This window comes from Polypterus senegalus, chromosome 18 (genome assembly GCF_016835505.1).
Source record: "Polypterus senegalus isolate Bchr_013 chromosome 18, ASM1683550v1, whole genome shotgun sequence".
Taxonomy (NCBI): Eukaryota; Metazoa; Chordata; class Cladistia; order Polypteriformes; family Polypteridae; genus Polypterus; species Polypterus senegalus.
In genome coordinates this window covers 3,045,702-3,070,180 of record NC_053171.1, presented here as the reverse complement: position 1 = coordinate 3,070,180, position 24,479 = coordinate 3,045,702, and the positions used below count along the sequence as shown (strand labels likewise).

The following is a 24,479-nucleotide window of genomic DNA, read 5'->3' as shown; positions in this document are numbered from 1 at the left end:
TATCTATCTATCTATCTATCTATCTATCTATCTATCTATCGTGCCTTTCAGTTCTATCTATCTATCTATCTATCTATCTATCTATCTATCTATTATATAGTGCCTTTCATTTCTATCTATCTATCTATCTATCTATCTATCTATCTATCTATTATATAGTGCCTTTCACATCTATCTATCTATCTATCTATCTATCTATCTATCTATCTATCTATCTATCTATCTATCTATCTATCTATTATATAGTGCCTTTCACTCTATCTATCTATCTATCTATCTATCTATCTATCTATCTATCTATCTATCTATCTATCTATCTATCTATCTATCTATTATGTAGTGCCCTTTCATCTATCTATCTATCTATCTATCTATCTATCTATCTATCTATCTATCTATCTATCTATCTATCTATCTATTATATAGTGCCTTTCACATCTATCTATCTATCTATCTATCTATCTATCTATCTATCTATCTATCTATCTATCTATCTATCTATCTATCCATGAAGCAGTAAGAATGAAGATGGACCTCGCCTCTGTGCCTGGAGAGAGTCCTTGTGCACTTTGCATGCACTCCCTGTGTCTCTGTAGATTTTTCCTCCCACGTTCCCAAAGATGAATTATCGATTCCCATTTGGCCCTCGCACATGAGTGTAGGTTTTGAGCCCTTTGATGGACTGGCGTCCAGTCCGGGGCTGCTTTCTGCAGTGTGCCCTAAATTGGTTTCAGAATGAGGTTAGAGACAGGCGGCTGGATCTGCTCCAGGTCTCATAACATTGTGAAAATGTTGTACAATTTTAGAAATGTCTGACACAGCAGAAAAGAGAGCCGTAGCTGGCCTGAGAATGAAGAGAGCAGAAAGAAGTGACTGGTAATTAAGAAACCTGCAGCCGTCCAGAAACTGAATTTAATTCCTCACACTTGCTTATGTGCGGCTGCTTCTTTCTTTTTCCTCCACCAACTTCTCTTCCTTTTTTCACTTCTGGTTTACCTGAGACGGGACACAAACTCTGCCAATTGTTTTAGACCTTTTTCTTTCTGATTTTGGAGAGCGATTTTGTTGTTTCCCCTTTTGTTTTGACAATAGAGAGCATTGCCTTCTGGGTAGTAAACTTTTCCGTCTCTGACTTTGTTTTCTGCTGTGGTGCTTTTCAAGAATCCTTCTGTCTCGTTCTGACAGTAAGAGTGCTGCTGCTCTTCATCTCGGTGGTATAAAGTGGAGTGGCTGCTTCTTCACAGCTGCAGTAGTTCTGAGTTGGCCTCTCCGCCCAGTCAGTCTCTTCACATGTGCACACGGCTGGTTCACCTCTCCATAGTGCCAGGCTCGCTGCCAGGGTGGAGTGAATTTGTCTCCACATCTCTGACCGGGTCCCTGTCTGCACGTCCACCCCAGAACTACATTATGGCCCCCTTCTGCTTCCTGGTGGGCACATTCACCCTATGCCTACATCGTCACAGCCGCTGTGCCCCCCGGTTCTCTGCGTATCGGTGTCCCCAGTACGCCTTCTGCTGCTATTTTGGTCGCCTCTCGCATCTCAAGGACGTGCAGGTCGGGCCGAGGACCCGGTGTGTTGCGCTGGCGTCCCATCCAGGGTTGGTTCCTGCCCTCCCAGCAGCTTCACATTTAGAAATATGAATGAGTAAATTTATGAAGGCATCCAGGCTGAAAAAGCTTTGTAAAGCGACTTCCACGACTCGTTGAAACATTTCTGGTGATATGACTTCTCATTGTACTTCATTTTAATGCCTTCCTGAAATTGCTTCATAAAAAGTCAAGCTGATACATTTAATTACAGAACAAAATGCATTCGGCAAAGCTTTTTTAATTAAACGTTGACAGCTAAAAATGTTAAAAGTGGTGGAAACAGTTTACAAGCACGCTGGAAGGAAGAGTTCCATTAAAAGGCCTCCCCGCTTTAGTAGCGTCGTGCAGCCTGGCTTGCACCCGAGTTTTAATAAGGAATTTAATCAGCATGGGGCAGAGGCGATAATGGAGGTGCCACAAAGAAAAGCGTGTGCGTTTGTGGTACCCAGCACTGTTTACACAGATGTGTTACGCTCACACAATTAGAGCCAAGATGGGTGCCAGCTGACGGCATGTGGCACTCGGCCTCGCTGAGACAGCTGGTCGTTATTTTCCACGATTTCAGCCTTAATAACACACAACTTTGCCAGTTTTTTTTTTTTTTTTTAATAGTTTTGATTTAATGGAAATATGCAAAGGCAGAAGATAACCTTCATCAAAGGAAATATACAAGAGAAACATCAATGAGTCCAGCAACTGGCCGAGGCTCGTCCTCCCTGGAATGTTTCCCTCTTTCTGGCTTTCTAACTTTGAAACAACGTTGTGCTTAATTGTTGTTAGCAGAAGGGAGCCTCTGCCGTCTGCACTTGAGAGAAATCAATCAGCCTGGCATTTGGAAGTCGAGCTGTGACACCAGGCTTTTCAGATGACACGGGGACAAATGAAGACAGTTTCATGCAGCAAATTGATGGATGTTCTATTATAACAGATAATTAAAATTTAACTTCAGCAATAAAATCACACAGCAGATCCTGAGATGGTGCCCGGCTGGCACACACCAACACAGGGAAGGCTAAAGTCCCAAAAAGGAGCCTCCAGACAGAAGAATGTCACACTACCAATGTCGTCAGTCGCAGCCAAATGGCCTTGAAACTCCAAAAAGGCCAATGGCCTAATAATTGAAAAAGACTTAAAGAATATTAACTCAAAAAGCGTAAGTCCTACTAAATGCAAACGGCCTAAGGCTTCATAACTAACAAGGGCCTAAAAACATAAGAAGCCCTCAGGCTTGTTTGCTCAAAAGGGCCTATGGGATAATAAAGCAGAAAGGACTACAGCCTAATAACAATAAATCCATCTGAACATCTGCGGTGGGCTGGCGTCCTGCCCGGGGTTTGTTTCCTGCCTTGCTCCCTGTGTTGGCTGGGATAGGCTCTGGCAGACCCCCGTAGTTAGGATATAGCGGGTCGGATGGATGGATGGACTTTAGAACACTCTGGACGAGAACAGGCCATTCAGCCCAACAAAGCTCGCCAGTCCTGTCCACTTATTTCTTCCATAAAAACATCAAGCCAAGTGGCCTAATAGTTCAAAAGGACATACAGCACGGCCTAAAACCATAAAAACCTTAAGGCCTATGAACTTCAAAAGGCTTAATGTCTAATAACCCGGAAAAGTCTATTGCCTAATAATTCAAAAAGATTAATGGCCTAATTATGCACAAGGAGCGAAGGCCTAAAACCACTAAAAGACCTAAAATCTAATAATTTCAAAAGATGTTTAAGCACAAACAAGCCTAAGGCCAAATAACTCCAGAAGGCCTATGGCCTAAAAATATAAAAAGGCCTGGGGTCTAACAACTACAAAATGATGCTACGCCACGCAGCGTAATGAGGCAGAGTGGGAGATACAGTAGGTGTAGATGAATGAGCGCAACGGTCAGCTTGAGGAGATCCTCAGCACGCACAAACAAGGCCACAACGCAAGAGAAGACAAAAGCCAAGTAGCAAATAATCAAAAATAAGAACGCTTCAAAGCAAAGAAGTGCAAGAAGGTTTTTTTGGTCCACAAATTTGGATAGAGAACTGTGCTTTTTACATCAATGCGTTGTTAGCATTTGGGTCACGAGAAAGAACCTCCACCCCTAACTGCAGTGACAGCATCCTACCCACACGTACTCGATATAAAGGCACTCGTCATAAACAAAAATGGTGGCATAAACATAAATCACAAAATCCAAAAGCAGACATCGAGCAAGAAATGAATGAAAGAAGTGAATTCCTCGCCTTCAAAAACCCCAAATGGGAATCCTACCAAAAGTTGATCAAAAAATGAAATTAACAACCACATTATTACAAAAGACCTATGGCCTAATCATTTATAAAAGCTCGTGGCCAGTTAACTGCAAAAGGCCGAAGATGAAGAACAATTCCTGGTGTCTGTGGCGCAAATTCATAGCTGCCCTTGAGCACAAAAGTGATTCTGACGCTGGAGTCTGTGCCATGATTTGACAAATCCATGCTTTCTCCAGCAATAAGCTGTGGATGATGACAGAGCTACGACTCTCGCTAAAGGCTCACAATAAGGCTTTCCACTCTGGGGATGAACAGCACTACAGGGTTGCCATGTTGAAGCTGAAGAGGGGCACTAGAGATGCCAAGGCAGCCTTCAAGTGGACAATTGAACATTATTTTGACAACTCAGAACCCCACCATGCATGGCAACGTATACGTCACATCACTAAACAAGCCAATAATACCAACCCAGCTACCAAGAGCAGCAGTTCCCCCCTGGCAGAGCAGTTTGATGCCATGGGGAGGAGAGTCTTAGCCTATCTCACCTCATCTTATCTCTTCAGGAACTGTCACGACCGCCATTCCAGCTCCACATACCAACAGCCAGGTACTCCCAATGCAGTCTGCTGATGTTATGCGCACATTCTGGAATATCAATGTACGTTGGTCTAAATGGCGTCCCAGGACGGGTTCTCAGAGACAATATACAAATATCTTCAATCGATCTCTGTCACAATGTGACTGAAGACATCCATCATAGTATCAGTGCCAAAGCAGACTGCAGTATACTGCCTCTGTGATTACAGGCCAGTAGCAGTAACACCAGTAGTGTCTGGAAAGACTGGTCCTCAGGTACATCCAGGCTGCTCTCCCACCCACTATAAACCCTCACCAATGTACATATAGATCCAGTAGGTCCACAGACATGCCATTTCTGCTGTCCTCCACACTGTTCTGCTCCACCTGGAACAGCGAGGAATATATGCATGGCTGCTGTTTGCGGATTGCAGTTCTGCTTTTAATATCATCATACCCAGCAGATGTCCAGCCTAGGCCTCCAGCATAGCATCTGCCATTCTTTTTAACAAACCAGCCACAGTCAGTCAGGATGGGCCCACAACTTGTCACTCAGCATAGGAGCACCGAAAGGCTGTGCATTGAGCCCTTTCCTTTACTCTCTGTATTCATATGACTACACACCAGCCAGCGTCACCAATGCCATCGTTAAATGTGCAGACAATACAACAATAGTGGGACTGATCACTGATGGAGACAAGTCCACTTACGGAGAGGAGGTACAAAGATTGGCAGACTGGTGCACAGAGAATCATTTGATACTTAACACTTAGTTGAACATTGATTTCAGGAAGAAGCTGGATGACCGCCGGCCATTGTATGTAAACAGTGACAGAGTGAAGAGATTCTAGTTTAGACTCGTGAGAACCTCTAGTTTTAGGTTCTTGGGTGCCTACGTCTCAGAAGATCTCACATGGTCAATAAACACAAAGTCACTGGTTGAAAAAGCACAGCAGCCATTTTACTTCCTAAGAAACCTCAGGAAAAGCTTCTGGTGTCCTCCTGTCTTGACTCATGGGATACTCGGCAGCTGACAAAAAGGCTCTGCACAAAATCGTTAAAAAGGTGGCAGAGAAAATTACTAACACACCTTTGCCTACTTTAGAAGACATCTACATCTCTCAAGACATCCAGCATCATAAAGGAAACGCTAGAGGTCCACCAGACTGATGAACAAAGTGATTACTACACCAAATTCTGTAAAGAAGTCACACACCTCATAGGAATACTTGGGAAATATCATATGTGTGAGCTATGTGAGAACATTAGATGTCTGGTTTCTAAAAGTATAGTTTTGAGTATCATTTCAGGTAATGTACTGGAATCTCATTGTACACTATGTGCTATGCAATGACAATAAAGGAATCTTATCTTATCTCACCTCATCTTGTCTTATCGTCATATCCTACCCTATCTTTCCTTATCTTATCTTACCTCAACTCATCCGTTCTTATCTCATTTTATCTTATCTTATTGTATCTTATATCACCTCATCTTGTCTTATCTATCTATCTATCTATCTATCTATCTATCTATCTATCTATCTATCTATCTATCTATCTATCTATCTATCTATCTATCTATCTATCTATCTATCTATCTATTGTCATATTATATCCTATCTTGTCTTATTTTATCTTATCTTAACTTACCTCAGCTCTCCCTTTCTTATTTTATCCTATCTTATCTCACCTCATCTTGTCTTATCGTCATATCCTATCCTATCTTGTCTTGTCTTATCTTATCTCGCCCCATCTCAACGTGTCTTATCTTGTCTTTCCTTTCCTTTGCCTATCTCACCTCATCTTATCTCATCTTCTTATTTCATCTCATCTTGCCTTTCCTTATCTTGTCTTATCTTTAGCTTTTCTTGGTGGTTCCTGAAAACTAAATATGATTTGTGTATTATTTTTTGGGGTTTTTGAGATCCAGGAATCCGACCGGTCACATGTATTTTTTGTTACAGTGCATCTTTTCTTGTGTTAGTTGTTTTTTGCCTTATTCCACAATGCCATTTGGGCAGCACCATTTTCAAAGGAGCCTAGTGGCAGACTTCCAGAGCTGTGCTCTATCAAGGGGGTTCAGCTGGTGACGTTAATGTTCGTGATTAGGATTGCATGAGGACTCTGACTCTAGTAACGACAGCTGTAGAGTAAACCAAGTGACATAAATGTGCAATGTGATTGGCTGTTCAGCAGAGCATCTGACTCCAATATCTACAGTTAGGTTCTTCTCACCATTTTTGGACTCCAATGCTGATGGTTGCTATGTAGTTGCTAGGGGACACATTGGGGGGTCACAGACAGAGTGACATCACAGGTGAAGGGGTTTAAAGGCCAGCCCCTTGGACTTCCTGGTTGGATTCAACTATAAAGACACTGCGTCCTGTTTGTTTCTTCGCTGAAGTCTTTTTGTTTCTTCATGTCTCCTTTTGGACTAGTCGCTTGCATCACTCTGGCTTTAGTCTTCTCACTCCAGTTTTTCACGCTGATGTTTCTGGTCCAGTGTTCTTTGCTTAGTTTACTAGATTCTTGTTCACCTGTGCCTGCCACCTTTGCTCTGTTTCCTGATTCCATAACCTAAAACATCTGCTGTCATGTGCAGTCAGGCCAGACTCGACTATTCGGTGTAGGGAGATAAGATGAAGTGTGAGAAGGGCAGTGAGTGTGACGTGATCAAGAGGGTGAGTGAAACTGGCTTCAAGACTTGATGAGTCATGCTTGGTGTGACAGCAGTCATGTTGGTTTGGAACTTTACTGCGTTCATCCTCCTTTGTGGATTTTAAAAAGACCCGTTTTTAGTCCACACTTAGCCTGGTAGGCTGCTGTTATACTAGAGAACTTGCAAAAAGAAGCTGGGGACATGGCAAATAGTCAAAACCTGGGAAACCACCGTCCTGAATAATATCAAAGACAAACTGTGGGACAAAAATCAAAGGCAAACATTTAAGCACAAGTCAAAAAAACAAAGTATCTATATATATAATTCACTAAGGCAAGACAACCTTGAAAAGCATGGGGCATGGATTCACTAAGCCGCCGACAAGTGAGACACCTATGGCGCACGCAGGAAGGAGCCACGCCCACTAACTCCTGGCACCTCCGAGCTACGTTGACTGTTTCTCACGGAGGTGAGTCGCCATATGCAGCGTGTGAATCGGTTTGCGAGGGGTATCCCATGGGATCCTTAAAACGCTCCTTTACAACTGAGGTTAAAGCACAATGAAGTGAGCAGTCTTTAAAAACCGAGTTTTCGGTTACGACGCACGACCGCGTGCACCACGGCAAACTGTTTGACACGCTACATACAGCAACTCACATCCGCGACAAACATGCGTCTTCTTCACTCACATAGCCCACAATTGTATGTTGCTCTCTCCAGAGTTCCATCTTTTCATTTGTATCCTCAAACCCTCCCTTTTTAGACAACTGTGTCTTTCCAGAAGTGTTCAACCATCAATAAATAATTATGCGACGTTTGTTATGCCACGGCTTCACTATTGTCTTGTAATTTGCTCTCTCCAGAGTTCCATCTTTTCATTCGCTTACTGTTGTATTCTCACACCAACCTGTTTTAGACAACCGCGTCTTTCCAGAAGTGTTTAGCATTCAATAAATAATTATGCATGAGATTAGAGAGGCGTGGGTATGCCGTTGAACCCCATTCAGGCTGCAAACCGTGGAATTCCCACTAAGTGTGACTCATACGCTCCCACTGGTTGCGTCCCTACTCTTTGTGCACACCTCGCTACTACCGTGGTCGGGTGTCATGGTGGATTATATTAAGAAAAGGAGCCAAAACCACACAGAGCAATGAAAAGTCTACATCAGTCACACGTACATCTGGACTGTATAAAGACGACGACTCCAGTGACGAGTTGAGGTGGGCACATGAGCGGGCAGTGCATGCTGAACGAGAAATCAGCAGACTAGCATGACGGAGGGAGCTGAGTGGACGCTCTTCTCCTCTCCTCCCGTTCCACACTCCGCGCCGTGCACTCGCATCCCATCGTCTGGCAGGAGAAGGCACGAGGACGGTGCGCCAGTTTTCAGTCACGGACGATTGTGTGTTGGTTCGTTCCGTGCATTGTTACAATGTTGCTTTTCTTGCTGATTTATTACATTACCGATTTTCCAAATGTTAATTTTCTCCAAGTGCTTAAAAATGATTAAAAATCAGCCTGATTATGCGGCGTATGGTACGGCGCGGGTTGGCTAGTTTACAATAAAGGATTAGAAAAAATGATATTTTGAATCTTGGATCCCCAAGGTGACCGTCACATTGTTAACAAGACAAAATGGAAGTGATCATAAATAAACAAAAAAAGAACACAAAATATTTAATAAAAACTTATATAGGGTTAAAATAAAACAACACAATGCCTCGTATTGTCCCCTTCCTGCCACCAAAACAGCTGTGACCCAACCAGGCGTGGACTCCACAAGACCTCCAAAGGTGTCCCGTAGTGTCGGCACCAAGACGTTGGCACAGCAGATCTTTCAAGTCCAGTAAGATGTGAGGTGGAGCCTCCATGGATTGGACTTGTTTTTCCAAAACATCCCACAGACGCTCAACTGGATTGTGATTTAGAGAATTTTTGATGTTCCTCAAACCATTCCTGAACAATTTTTGTAGTGAGGCAGAACGCATTATCCCACTGACATCAGGGGGTACAGTTGCCGTGAAGGGCTGTACATGGTCTTTAGGTAGGTGGTATATGTCAAAGTAACATCCACATCAACACCAGGATACAAGATTTCAGTCCAGAACATCACCCTGTCTCTGCTGGCTTGCCTTCCTCCCATAATGCATCCTGCTGCCATCTCTTCCCCAGGTACAGTAAATGATGCACACACTGCCAGCCATCCAAATGATCTCAAAGAAAACGTGATTCCTCAAAGCACACCACCTTCTTCCTTTGCTCTATGGTCGATTTCTGACGCTCACATGACCATTGTAGGCACTTTCAGTGGTGGACAGAAGTCATCATGGCCACTCTGACTGGACTGTGATGCACATTGCGTTTTCATCAAGGTGGGGCTCCAGGAGCTTCTCTGTGGAATCGGACCAGACAGGCTGGCCTTGGACATCCCAGATGCTCTGTCACCAGTTCAGCGGCCGTCTTTCCTTTGACCTCTTTTGGTTAGGACTAACCTCTGCACATAATCTGCCATTTTGGAGATGCTGTGACCCAGTTGTCTGATCATCTCAATTTGTCCCTTGCCAAAGTCACTCACATCCTAACTTCAAGAACTGACCATTCACTTTCTGCCTAATGTATGCCAGCCCTTGACAGGTGCCATTGCATTTTTCACGTCACCTTGGCAGTGGTCTGGACGTTGGTCCCGATGGGTTTGTGTCACCAAAGGCAATTCCCATTACAGATCACCTCGGTATCTCGGCCGCACATTTGACTGGGCCACCTTTGGCGAGTCGCTCCTTGAAGCATGGGACCGTCCAAGGGGGTCAACGCTGATGATACACGGGGTACGTTGTAACCAGTCAGTCACTGTTGTCCTAGCACATATAGCGCCTTCAGAAAGTCTTGAGCTCCTTTACTTTTTCTTTCAAATTTTGTTTTGTTGCTAAACTTATTTCAATTCCATTTTTCCCTCATCTAGCAACAGTCAACACACCAAAATGACAAACCAAAAACAGGATTGTAGACATTTTTGCAAAATTATTAAAAATAACAAATGAAATCTGCCACTGACGCGAGGACTCAGCTGAAGCAGTAATGCCAGTCTTCTTAGGTTTGGCATGTGGATTTTCTGCCATCCTCCTCTTCAGATCTCCTCAAACTCTATCAGGTTGGATGGAGACTGTGGGTGGATGGCTGAAAATTCTCTCTGAACACTTGTTGTCCAGGCTTTGGATGACCAATGTGAGGAGGACATTCCCAGAGTTGTCCCTAAGTCACTCCTGCGTTGTCCTTTGAACCTTCAGCCCAGTTTGAGGTCCAGAGTGCTACGGATAAGGATTTCTGTTTAGTTTTCCTTCATCTCAGTCCAGTCTTCCAGATCCTGATGCTGTCACTGCCATACTTCATGTCTGGAATGGCGTAGCCCAGGTGATGAGCGGTGCCCGCTTTACTTAGATGTCACACTTAAGACTCTCTGAGACCAAACTGTTCAGTCTTGGTTAGATCACAGCAGAGTGTCTCGGTTCTCATAGTCTTACTAAGAGTTCTTTGGGTGCCTTTTTTACAAACTCCAGATGAGCTTTAAAGCGTCATAAAGCCTCCATTGCTGGAGTGTTGCTGTTCTGGTTTTCCTTCTGCAAGTCCCTCGCATCTCCACACAGGTTCTCTGGAGCTCAGGCAGGCTGACCATAGAGTTCTTGGTCACTTCTCACACAATTGCTCAGTGTTGCCTGGGTGGCCAGCTAATTGAAGATTCTTTGCTCCAAACATCTTCTAATTGAGAGTTATGGAGACCATCCTGAATGCTGCACAAACGTCTCGCTCGTGGCCTTCTCCAGTTCTGAGCCTCCACACAATCCTGTCTGTAAGCTCTGCCAGCAGTTCTCTGAACCTCATGGCTTGGCCTGGGCTCAGCTGTGGGACCTTCTTTAGAGACATGTCTGCCTTTCTTAGTCAGTCTGATCATTTAAACTGACCACAGATGGACTCCAAACAAGGTGTAGAAACATCTCCACATAGAGGCCAATAGAATGGGGTGCACCTGAGCCAAATTTCAAGTGTCGTAGCTAAAGGTCTGAAATCTGTGTGACAATGGGATATTTCAGTTTTACATATTTAAGAAATTAGCAACAAATTCTAAAATCCTGTTTCATTTTGTTTTTCTGGAGTATTAAGTTCTATATGATGTGTGGAGAAAATGATTTGAAATGATCTTCACACAAAGGCAGCAGCAGAACAAAATGTGAAAAGGGCTGAAGACTTTCTGAAGGTGCGGGAAACCCAGTATGTCTGCCTGTCTCTCTCTCAGTTAAATCTCTCTATCTATCTATCTATCTATCTATCTATCTATCTATCTATCTATCTATCTATCTATCTATTATATAGCGCCTTTCAGATCTATCTATCTATCTATCTATCTATCTATCTATCTATCTATCTATCTATCTATTTATTATATAGCGCCTTTCAGATCTATCTATCTATCTATCTATCTATCTATCTATTATATAGCGCCTTTCACTTCTATCTATCTATCTATCTATCTATCTATCTATCTATCTATCTATCTATCTATCTATCTATCTATCTATCTATCTATCTATCTATCTATCTATCTATCATGTAGTGTCTCATATCTATCTATCTATCTATCTATCTATCTATCTATCTATCTATCTATCTATCTATCTATCTATTATATAGCGCCTTTCACTTCTATCTATCTATCTATCTATCTATCTATCTATCTATCTATCTATCTATCTATCTATTATATAGCGCCTTTCAGATCTATCTATCTATCTATCTATCTATCTATCTATCTATCTATCTATCTATCTATCTATCTATTATATAGCGCCTTTCACTTCTATCTATCTATCTATCTATCTATCTATCTATCTATCTATCTATCTATTATATAGCACCTTTCACTTCTATCTATCTATCTATCTATCTATCTATCTATCTATCTATCTATCTATTATATAGTGCCTTTCACATCAATCTATCTATCTATCTATCTATCTATCTATCTATCTATCTATTATATAGCCCTTTCACTTCTATCTATCTATCTATCTATCTATCTATCTATCTATCTATCTATCTATCTATTATATAGCGCCTTTCACTTCTATCTATCTATCTATCTATCTATCTATCTATCTATCTATCTATCTATCATATAGTGCCTTTCAGATCTATCTATCTATCTATCTATCTATCTATCTATCTATCTATCTATCTATCTATCTATCATATAGTGCCTTTCAGATCTATCTATCTATCTATCTATCTATCTATCTATCTATCTATCTATCTATCTATCTATTATATAGCGCCTTTCAGATCTATCTATCTATCTATCTATCTATCTATCTATCTATCTATCTATCTATCTATCTATCTATTATATAGCGCCTTTCAGATCTATCTATCTATCTATCTATCTATCTATCTATCTATCTATCTATCTATCTATCTATCTATCTATCTATCTTTCTATCTATCTGTATGCATTCCTGGTGTGTTGTATTATTTATCACATTTTTTTCATATCTAATTTGCATGTGTTTTTCTTTACTTGTTACTATTTCTTTGACATCTTGAAAAGCACTTTGAGCTCGTCCTGTGCATGAAAATGTCCTGCAGGTATAAATGGCTTTGTTGCTGTTGAATATCGGGCCAATGAGTGTCCCACCTTCTCCGGGTAGCCCCTTGATGCCATCAGATCTCATCACGTGCCTGGTTTGTCCCTTTTGTGTTTTCTTGAATGTCACCTTCTGCTTTCACAGAGTCAGTTCCGTGTTCTGTCCGCTCCTCTGCACACCTGAGCCCAAAGTGAAGTGCATAAAGACGCGGGTCTGTGACCGCCAGGCTGTCCCTCGTAAATAATTTTGTTGCGTTACAAGAAGGCAGGCAGGCCAGGGGTCGGCCGGCGTCTGCCTGAACTCCCCGTCAGGTCATCTCGATACAAAGCTGTCGTCACTTCTCTCTTATCAGCACAACATGACTGATGGCTGATTGTCGAGTGTTCTGCCGAGTTATGGGATTAAAGACTTTAATGTCACTGAAGAGATTGCTGCTGAGGGCTGGGGGTGGAAGAGGCAGGCGACTTGACAGAAGGAATTTCAGGTTTGAAGGGATTCAATTAATCTTCCATTTTCAGAGCATTATATTGCATCAATAAAATTTGCAGTGCGTCTCTGCACACGGCTACCTGTAAAATGAGCGCAGTCCGGGATGGTGGCTCTCCTGTGCGCTATTATCGGCCCTTTCAAGGTTAAAATAATGAATGCAGATGAACGAATGGCTGATGTGTCCAAAGATAAGCTGCGTCTGAAGCACAGGCCAAGGCCTGGTGGTCACACACTGAACTGCCCCAGCTGAGCTCTGAGGAATACCCGGATGGCATTTGGTGCCATTTCTCATGAACACTTGGATTTTGCTTTCCTGGTTCAATTTCTGCCTTTATAAAGCAACCTGACCGGTGTAAGGAATCTGACCTTTTGGCCTCCAAAACTGTAGAATTCATATTTGGAGTAATTGGGGTGAATGTACTTGTTATTCTTTTGTTTTGTCATTTTGGTTTGTGTCCTGATGGTCTTTGTGTGACCACAGCCATGTTGTTTATGGCTGCTATTCCCAATGCCGGCCACGTGACACCATAATCATGTGACATATTACGTAATCACGTCCCACTCATTCTTCTGAATCTTTACATTTCAGCCAATAAAGTGGGCAGGGGAGGCTGTGCCGTAATGCAGAGTCCTTTTGTGTCTTTGAACTTTTATTTTAATTGGTGACAGACGTTGCCATTTTGTGTGGTGTGAGGGGCACGGCCATCTTGTTTACCGTTGCTATGGCTGCCGTGAGTCACATGAGGCAATACCATGATGTTCCAGTTCCTTTTTCTTTACATACCAAGCTGGCATTGTGTTTTTTTTTTCTCTGCATATGATCATCAAAATTGTCCAGAATTTTAAATTAGCATTAGGAGCATTAGCGTCTGCTGCTGTGTCTTTGATCCCGGGGTTGTCTGTGGCTTTGCTATTCTAACCCTTGCCTTTCTCCGTAGCCTCGGCCTTCAGCCTGTTAAAACGTCTCGTGGTCAGACCTGAAGTGTTCAGCCCGCACTGAAGTGCCCCGATTTAACAATAAAACACAGGCAGGAGAAAGCGTCAGTCATTGTCCTTTATCGAAATCTTGCAAGAGGCAACAGCATATTTTATTAGCAAGTGTTGCAAAGAAAAGCTCGTCCTGTACGCTGTGTTTATACCATTCACTGATTAGATCTCTGCTCAAAACAGGAATTCATTACGTAATCAGAAGACTTTGAACACGCTTGGCTACACCCAGCTGCTGACGGGACATGGCAGACGCAGATGGGTACCTTAAATGAGCACAACTGAAGCTCGTCCGCTGGCTTGATTGACAGTCCTGATAGCTTAGGGTGTGCATTACTTTTTAATTTGTATTATTATCATTATTTTAGGGGATGGGAGATTTTACACGTTCACCTTGTTTTTTCCTCATGGTTTTGTCAAACAATCGTCTCATTTATAATCCTGCGGGGTACGTCGACATGAAACTTAGTAGTTCCCATTACAATAGAAAAACGACGAAATTTTAAAATATAACATTTTCTCTTAAGGGTTATATAAAAAGAACAGAAAATGTGTTAATGATAGTGAATAATAAAATAACAGCATCAGCTTTTAAGCAACAGCTCAGAAGGATACACACTAGGCGTACATTGGACCAGGGTTCAAATCCAGTTCTTCCAGCTCACTTCATTGATTCCCACGTTACTGGTTTGGATTTCTGCTGTTGGTGACTGTGTGTCTGATCCGCCTGCTGTTTTGACCCTCCATGTTCATAGACTGAGATGTTTGCTTTTGGGGCTTCACTTCGTCCTTCTTCATCTCCTGGTTTGTGCCTTAATACTTTTAGGCTGGCAGTACTTCATGTACGCCAAGCGCTGGACACCCTGGGCTCTCGTTGTGACTGTGACCTTTGCTGGTCTCAGGGTCTTCAGATCTAATTGTCTTTCTACCAGATGATGTGCTGAGGGTTAGGGTTGGGGTCGTCTTTGGGCCACAGTCAGTTTCCTTCTTTTTCAAGTAGGTGACACAAAGCCTAATGTTTCAGTGACATTTCTGGCAGTGGAGATACAAAGCAATTTACAGTAACATTGGTTTAAAAGTGCAGGCCGCCATTTGTGAACGAAGGTGAGGTGGTTCCTCATCATAGCAGATGTTTGCTGTCTCCTGTAATAAAAGAAGAGAAGAGAATGAGATAAAGATTTGAGCACCTTGTGGTGAATCCTATTTAAATAATCAATCATATCATAGATCAAGAAGAAAGTAAAGGAATCTGCAGTCTGTGTTTTCTTGTGCAGTCTCCGTTGTTCGCAGTAGTGTTGATCGGCAAAGCGTTTTTTTGTCAGGATATTTCCTGGATTTGCCGGTATCCTAGTTCACCTGATGTTTCCCTGAAATGTTGCTGTGTGACCAGCTTTGATTGACTTTCTTTTCCCGGTGCTGCATGTTGCTTTGTGAAGACAGCGTGACATCACTGAGCTGTGACAGCCACCGAAGTCCACCGATCTCCGCTCCCTGCCTGCTTTACGTCACACATGTGCACTGTAAGCGGACTTCACCCCACACTTTACACGTGCCGCCTGATCCGCTTCATACGTGTGCGAATGATTTACACCATATGTGTGATGTCACTACCCAATTGGCACTCCATTGAGGTTTGTTCATTTGAGGGCCACATTAGCTGAGTAGAATGAGGATATTACAAGAATGCTTCATTGTTCTGCGGCGACTCATTGTGTCTGCACTGCTGGATTAAGCACGCTATGCTCGTCACTATGTAGTGCGGATCGGGTAGTGACAGGGGCAGCCCCCCAGTACAGGCTGCATCACAGGCTCTGTGCGTGTTAGTCAGTCATAGTGATGGGAGATTCACACAGAGATAAAGGACTCAACATATTCTGGACTCTTCTGGAGTGCCGTTTCTTCTCAGGCAGGCACACGGCTGGCACTGCCACCTCCTAGCTCAGCTCATATTCCGGAGCAGCATGGTTGGCAGATGCTCTTCTAGCCCTCAGGGACACCTAGAGGCCACTGAACCTTTATAATAACAGCAACAGCAACAACACATATAGCACAATATCATACAAATGGTGTATCTCCAAGTGCTCTACAAGATGAAGAAAGAATACGAAACAAAAATAAGATCAGACAATACTAAGTAACAAAGAATAAAGTAATGTCAGATGGCGGGGAGGACAGAAGAAAATTAAAAAGAGGGGCTGGCAGAAAGGAAAAACAACAAAATGTGAAGGGGTTCACCAATGGTTATAACCTCAGAAGATAAGCCCCCATAACTGGGAAGACAACCCAGAAAAATGAACAAAAGCAAAATTAAGACTTAACTGTCCATCCTGAGGTGAGAATTCAGAATCAGGGGCTTCCTAAACAAAACCAAACGAGGGCTCAGACTCACAAAAAGTTCAATCAAGAACTTACAAAATTGTAGCAGACGGCATTACTGACAACCTCTTATTCCGTCGCTCCAATGATCTCACGTGCCACGCAATTTCAGAACGCTCCCTAAGAAACATATTACAATACAATACAATACAATACAATACATTACAATACCATTTGTTTTGGTGTAGCCCGAAATCACACCAGAAGTGATGCAGTGGGCTTGAACAGCCCTGCCTCTTGACAGCCCCCCAGCTTTGACTCTCTAAGAAGACAAGGAGAAACTCCCAAAAAAACTCTTGTAGGGAAAAAATGGAAGAAACCTCAGGAAAGGCAAAGAGAGACCCATTTGGGTGTCAAAAAGAAGGGGGGTCAATACAATACAACACACAGAACAGAACAAATCCTCAATACGGTATAAAAATACAAATTGTACAAGTATGGAGCAGAATTTAACAGTAGATGATATCCCATAAGGCGGCACGGTGGCGCAGTGGTAGCGCTGCTGCCTTGCAGTTAGGAGACCCGGGTTCACTTCCTCCCTATGTGGAGTTTGCATGTTCTCCCCGTGTCTGCGTGGGTTTCCTCCCACAATCCAAAGACATGCAGGTTAGGTGGATTGGCGATTCTAAATTGGCCCTAGTGTGTGCTTGGTGTGTGGGTGTGTTTGTGTGTGTCCTGCGGTAGGTTGGCACCCTGCCCTGGATTGGTTCCTGCCTTGTGCCCTGTGTTAGCTGGGATTGGCTCCAGCAGACCCCCGTGACCCTGTATTCGGATTCAGCGGGTTAGAAAATGGATGGATGATATCCCATAATACGATTTGGATTTGGCCATTCCACAGCTGAGTCAGCGCTGGGCCAGCCAATCCAATGAAAGGACCCCTCTTTCCCACAATTCCTGCGATCCTCCATCAGGGATGACTTTACCTTATGTAGGCAAAACGACTTGGCAGGTGGGCCGTGGCACCGAGTGCCACATCTGAGTACCGAACAAATGGTGGCACCAAAACGCGAGTTTAGTAAATAATACAAAATGAACGCTGTAATCCAGAACTCTCTGTGCAGAATCCCACACGAGGGAAGAAACAGCTAAGAATGAAAGAGAGGAATTTCTTTGGGTTATAATCGAGTACTGATGACCACCCTCCTCTGTCGTTTTGGTGTTTGTGGCTCCCTCCGGGTGCCTTTTCTGGTTTTTGACTTTCTTGCTAAGCCCCCTGATTTTTGGTTTCTGGTCCTTGGTCTTTTTTTTTGATTCTCGGACCCTTCAATCCATTCCATTTTTCACGAAGCCTGCTTCTCGAGTTTTGATTTGAGTGCTGAGGCTTGAGTTTGGAGGAACGGCTTATTTTTTGGCTCCCAGGTTGATTTCCATCTCCCTTTTCCTTTGGCTCTCTGCTCACTTTTTTCGGGGGGTGCCATCCTGCTCCACTCCCTTCTCTGTTTTTATTCGGACCTTTCATGTACCTTTGTCTTGGATTGTAAATGACCCAATGGTCACCCGCAGCCTATTTGAAACACTTTAGTTTTGTGCTCTCCGTATTTTTGAGGTTGAAGTCTTTTAAGCCTTCTCTCTGATTGGGCCAACAGTGCATTTCTTTCGCCAATTAAGTACCGGCTCCTGGCATCACTCTGTCTTTAGAAGGTGTCCTTGGCCACTGCTTGGTTGGCTGCCATCTGGTTGGCCATTCCCTCCCCTGCCACCTCCTCCCTGCTGTCCTTCTCAAAGTATCTGCCACCCTCTAATGGTGTCTTTCCTTCTGGACAGGCGTGACATGTCATATTGTTTCTTCCTATGCCTGATTGCCACTCCGGGCCCTGCCCAGGCTCTGTGCCACCCTTTCCTGCCTGCATTCCCCGTGTTTGCCAGGCCACCCATCACAGTGGTCAGGCGCTATATAGAGAAGAACTGCTGCTGTCCACCACGTCTGCGTCTGCACACCCAAAGGGGGCTGATGAGCTGCCAGTTCACAGTCTTGACACCTGAATTGGTTGGCAGGATGAACGCTGAATGAATTTGTCTTTGACAGTCTAGGAAAGGAAGATTACATCCCCGATAAGGATTAATTATATTAATTTTAGTGTTCATCAATCTCTCATAAATATCACACTTCGAGCGACAGGAGCGCCTAGAAACAATTAGGACGAGATTGTACGTTTTAGGAAATCGGCCTGAATGATTTCAACTGTCCGCCGCTGTCACATTTGCTATTTACAGGAGGAGAAGGACCACAAGTGGCGTAATTGCAGATGAGCCGTTAATACCATGGCTGATTTGGCAGCAGCCCGTGTTGATAGAAATTCAATCTTAATTATATGTGCGCTTTGACAAGGGGAGCTTCTAGAATGCTACCCAGGAGTAGCGAAAAATGTCACAGCCCGAGAAATCGAAAAGTAAAAGGGAGGAAAGAACAGCGTGAGGAACTCCGAATCCTGAAACAAACCCTCAAAGGCCGAGCCCCGCTGCCCACCTCCACCAACATGGCGGCCAACACCTTTTCATGCCCCCTTCTTCGGCCAAATCCCCAGACTTTGTCTAAATGCCTAATGCTGCAGTGCCAGGTCTCACCGGACAATTCTGACACGCTGGCCTATTGGGATCAGAGCTAGGCTGGCGTTACCCTCCATTGCAAATGACCAATGACTTCTCTTAATTTGTGATGGCTCACTTTACTCAATACTTCCCATCACTGGCGACCTCATTTTTATGTTACTCTCTACAGGGCTGCACCCCATTCAATCAATGACAAAAAACCATTGCCTTCTGGTGCACCCATGTGATCACTCAGACTTAGCGGGTGCCACATCAGTGTGTTGCCATCTCCTCTTGTTGTTGCCCCAAAGCACCTTTAAGGGAGAAGAGACACTGAAGAGCAGGATGTTGGATAAAAGGAACAGGAAGTCACCATCAAGGCAGGACGTTCAAATCCGCACGTTCAGGAAGAGGGAGCCGTCCAGAGAGGAAATGACAGAGATAATTGACATTGACGTATAACTAATGAGCCAGCAGGGGTAAGATGGGATGAAGGCGGAAGTGAGATCATTGAATGGAGTCGTATCTTTGGTATCTGTTTTGGATGGGAGTTTTGGTAGGCACGTCTTCGAATCGTCATTTTACCTGAAGAACAAGAGAGAGGGGCATTAGCGCTAAACGTCAAATCCTCCTGGTTGTTGTATTCACACTGCGTCGGGCCCGTTGGCTGCCCCCTACTCGCGCGTGTGTGCCAATATGTTTATATTATTGTATATTTATATTTCCCTTAATTTATTAATTATATATTTATTATTGTAACACTCATTATAAGGAAGGAGGGGCCAGGGTGACAATTTGTAAGGCCCCATTAAGAAAAAGTTGGTGGTGAACAGCATCTGACCTGATCGGCCAGTGGTACAGCACAGAAGAGGATCAGCGCACACTTCTGGGGCCAATCTTCTTTATATCCCATCTGGGGCAGAAGGGGAGGGACTTACAGAGGAAATGACATCAGCAATCTTGGCAGGACTCGGCCCTCTCGTGCACAGAGCTGGTACTGCCCTTATCGCAGCCCAGTAGCTGCCCCTCCTCACTCTTATGCCATCCAGCAGGTGTTCATCTCTGTGTCCCGCCATTAGACGCTCCAGGTGTAGATGTGCACTCCCTTCAGTGTCCACCCAGAAGTGCGGTCCCTCCATGCCCGCTGCCAAACGAGGGCACATGTTGCTGCCCTACAGACGTAATCGTTAAGGCCTGCGTGACTGATTTTCAATCTGATCTTGAATTTGTCATCCTAGCCGTACGCTTTGCACTGACGACAGATGCTCACCCATCACCTCGCTCTGCGCTGTTTGCCAGTATATGGAGATTATTAATTTAGGCTCTTTAATTTTCACCAAGATTTAGCCCGTTGTTGAGCTCCATGGAATATTTCATTTCCATGTAATTCAGGGAGCGCGTGTCTCATTTTAGCTTTTCATTTTAATCACTCACATTTGTACGTTTCAGTTCCAATTCCAGTCTTATTTCCCAATTGCTGCCTTGCTGTTTTAATTATAATTCTAATTCACAGTTATTGCTTTTTGTTAAATTAAGATGCGCTTTATTAATCTAAAAGTAAATACTGATGTTGGAACCATTTACCACTGGGATGTCATGTAAGACGGACTGTGAGGGTCCCTCCATTCATTCAATGGCTGAACCCAAAGAATTTAAGTTTAGGGCTGGAAGACCCCCAGCTCTGCAGCAGGGCTTAAAATCCCCTCCTGACTTGGTAAAGTCCAGGAGGTACCAGGAGAAAAAAACCTGTGTGGACCACCCTGCTAGATAGATAGATAGATAGATAGATAGATAGATAGATAGATAGATAGATAGATAGATAGATAGATCTGAAAGGCACTATATGATAGATAGATAGATAGATAGATAGATAGATAGATAGATAGATAGATCTGAAAGGCACTATATGATAGATAGATAGATAGATAGATAGATAGATAGATAGATAGATAGATAGATAGATAGATAGATAGATAGATAGATAGATAGATAGATAGATAGATAGATAGATAGATACTGTATCACTTTTCACGGCGACTTTGATATCTGACAACTTCTTTTTTATTTCCGGCACTGTGTGACTTTGTGAACTTGAGCTTTTGAGTTTCTCCGACACGCTATGTCACTCGATCAACTTCCTTTTGTTATTTATCCCACTGTTTAAACCAACAAACAGTACGTATTTTCTTTGCCTCCACTTGGTATTTGCTAAAATTCTTCTATTTTCCCCCATGCTTTTGCCGTTGACTTTTCACAGAATGCTGAGCTTAAGGGTTATTTATATTGATTTGCATAGTCAAAGAGGAGTAATTCTGGGAGCAGTTTGAGGAGTGGCGACAGGCGTGTGCATTACTTTTCACACTGACCAGGATTTATGGAGCGGAAGAATTTGGAAGCTGGCGTTCACACAGATTTATGCATCTGGATTTTTTTGTGCATACGCACATTTACGCTTTTGTCCGTACGCCGTGTTTTAGTGTGAATTCTACGCACGGCGTTATGCATGAGGCCCCTGGAGATGTGTGTTGTTTCCAAGTAGACTGCAGAGTGCAATCCAAAACCGTTAGTGAATTCAAAGAAGAATTGCCAGAAGTCCTTAATTCAACTAACACCATGATGGCCATCGAACCAAAACACAGAAAGCCGAGAGTCGTCAGTTAGCAGACAATCTGAACAAAGAGCGTTAAACATCACTTGTTCACAGCTCAAATCTGGACAGAGTACTTGTGGGGCTGCACAGGAATCTATAAGCAAGTCTTCGTGGTGTGAATCGAGTGCTTCCATCAATTACTAAGTTCTAAAATGGTGGCATGACAAGCCTAAGAATCAGTGACACGAAAATTCAAATCTTTTTCAAACTGACATGTTAAAGAAAACCACAAACATGAGAGTGAAGCTTGTAAACTGAAATATTAAAGTCCCACGAGTGGAAACAGTTTATCTAAGGGACAAAAATAACAAATACTAACAAGAACACAGCGGCCTTCTTGACACCGAATAGCATCGGTGTGCTTTATACTGGCCCAGTGATGATATCACCTGTGATGTCCACCAGAGCGACTATTTAAAATTCAAAATGGTGTCAAAGAAAAACAACATTCAAGAAATGACTAAATGGCAACTCTGCCAATAATGCAAACAGAGAGATGGTGAAGGGTCAGTGACCTGCCGGGTACCCGTTTAAGTCAGTGCAACAACAACAACATTTATTTCTGTCACACATTTTCATACAAATAATGAAGCTCAAAGTGATTTACATGATGAAGAAAGAGAAAAAAAGACAAAGTAAGTAAAAATTCAAATAAGACAACACTCATTAACATAGAATAAAAGTAAAGTCCGACGGCCAGGGAGGACAGAAAAAACAAAAAAAAAAACTCTGCAGGGGGTCACGAGACCACCTGACCAGCCCCCTCTAGGCATTCTACCTCACATAAATGACATCAATCAGTCCTCAGGGTATTCAGGGTTCTCACTGAAGGACTTGATGATGACGGTCACGTGGACTTCTGGCCTTTAATCCATCAATGGGGGGGACATCACGGTGCTTTGATCAGGTGGTGGTGGTGCAGGTCACCAGCACAGAAAACAAGAGAAGAGAGAGTGGGGGTCCGTACGGATTTTAGAGCCACCATGAATAGTTATGATGATGAATTGAACATACAGAGTATCAGGATTAAGTTAAAGTGAAGTTATGAGAAGGCCACGTTACAGTAATGTGTTCTCAGCAGTGTTTTAAAGTGCTCTACTGTATCAGCCTGGTGAATTCCTATTGGCAGGCTATTCCAGATTTGAGGTGCATAACAGCAGAAGGCCGCCTGGCCGCCTCACCACTTCTTTTAAGTTTTGTTCTTGGAATTATAAGGAGACACTCATTTGAGGATCTAAGGCTACGATTTGGAATATAAGGTGTCAGACATTCCGATATATAAGATGGAGCAGATTATTTAAGGCTTTATAAACCATAAGCAGGATTTTAAAGTCAATTCTGAATGACACAGGTAACCAGTGTAGTGACGCTAAGACTGGCGTGATGTGCTCGGATTTTCTTTTCCTAGTTAAGATTCTAGCAGCTCCATTCTGCACTCGTTGTAACTGATTGATGTCTTTTTTAGGTGGTCCTGAGAGGAGTGCGTTACGGTAATCTAGTTGACTGAATACAAAAGCGTGAACTAATTTCTCCGCATCTTTCAATGATATAAGAGGTCTAACTTTAGTTATGTTTCTTAAGTGAAAAAATGCTGTCCTAATGATCTGATGAATATGCGATTTAAAATTCAGATTACAGTCAACAATCACCCCTAAATTTTTTACCTCCGTCTTGACTTTTAATCCTAGTGCATCAAGTTTATTTCTGATAACCTCATTGTCTCCATTATTGCCAATCACTACAATTTCAGTTTTCTCTTTATTCAGCTTGAGAAAGTTACTCTTCATCCACTCAGAAACACAAGTCAGACATTACGCACTGCACTCAAAATGAGGATTATAAGAGGCAAAGGAGTGGGCGCCTCATGTCTCGTTGTGGTCCGGGTGGGCACGGTCTTCAGGTGCATTTGCTGCTTAACAAGCTCCCAGGGTGGTAGAGGTGGGACGTCCAGGGGTGTACCGGAGGTGGTGTCACAGCCCATCCTGGGACCCGTCCTAAGGTCTGCCTTAGTGACTGTGTTTGTCCTGACCCTGTGGATGGTGGTCTCCTCTGGCGCTGGAATGACAGAACCTGAAATCAAAGCAGCATTAGTGCCTGATGAAATTCTGCCACATTTTAATTTCAAATTTTCAATCAAATATAGCACAATATTTTTCAGAGAGCTCCCCGAGACATCGCAGCCCACCTATGCTATGTAAGACCACCGAGCAGGTAGAGATTTGTCCACAAAATAAAGAAGAGGCCTAGCAGGAGACTTCTGAAAATTTCCGACTTTGGTGACGATTGCAGCGAGCGGGCCATCTTGACTTTGACAAACGTGGAACGAGCTGCGTGGCATTTGTCAAATCTGTTGTTTAACTCCAAGATTTACAGAAATGCAGCCGTTATGTTTTAATTTATGAACTTCTGTCGCTTCATTGGGAAACAAATGAATTGGGCTTTCGGAAAGTGCAGCCTGAATTCAGTTAGCCGCTGAGACACTTTGGGTTGCAGTTCCAATTAAATGACCACTTTCATCCATTCATGTCAGAGCTCAAGTTAATGAAGATGACATTTTATATCGATAGGCGTCTTCTGCCCAAACATTGCTGGTCCCGGACAGTAACACTAATTAGAGCTCAGCTTGTTTGTTTTATAAGATAATCGGATCAGCTTGATGGATAAGAATCTTCATTAATGAATAAACATGAGGCCAAAGTGGGCTTCTGGGGTTCCTTTAGGTCTCATCCCTTGAAATTCATTCAGTTTCTCTC

At 43.2% G+C, this 24,479-nt stretch overlaps 1 pseudogene; it reads right to left on the bottom strand.

Moving 5' to 3' along the window:
• Positions 1–22,768: 22,768 nt before the first annotated feature.
• Positions 22,769–23,513, bottom strand: LOC120519171 (annotated as a pseudogene).
• Between the last annotated feature and the right edge of the window lie 966 nt (positions 23,514–24,479).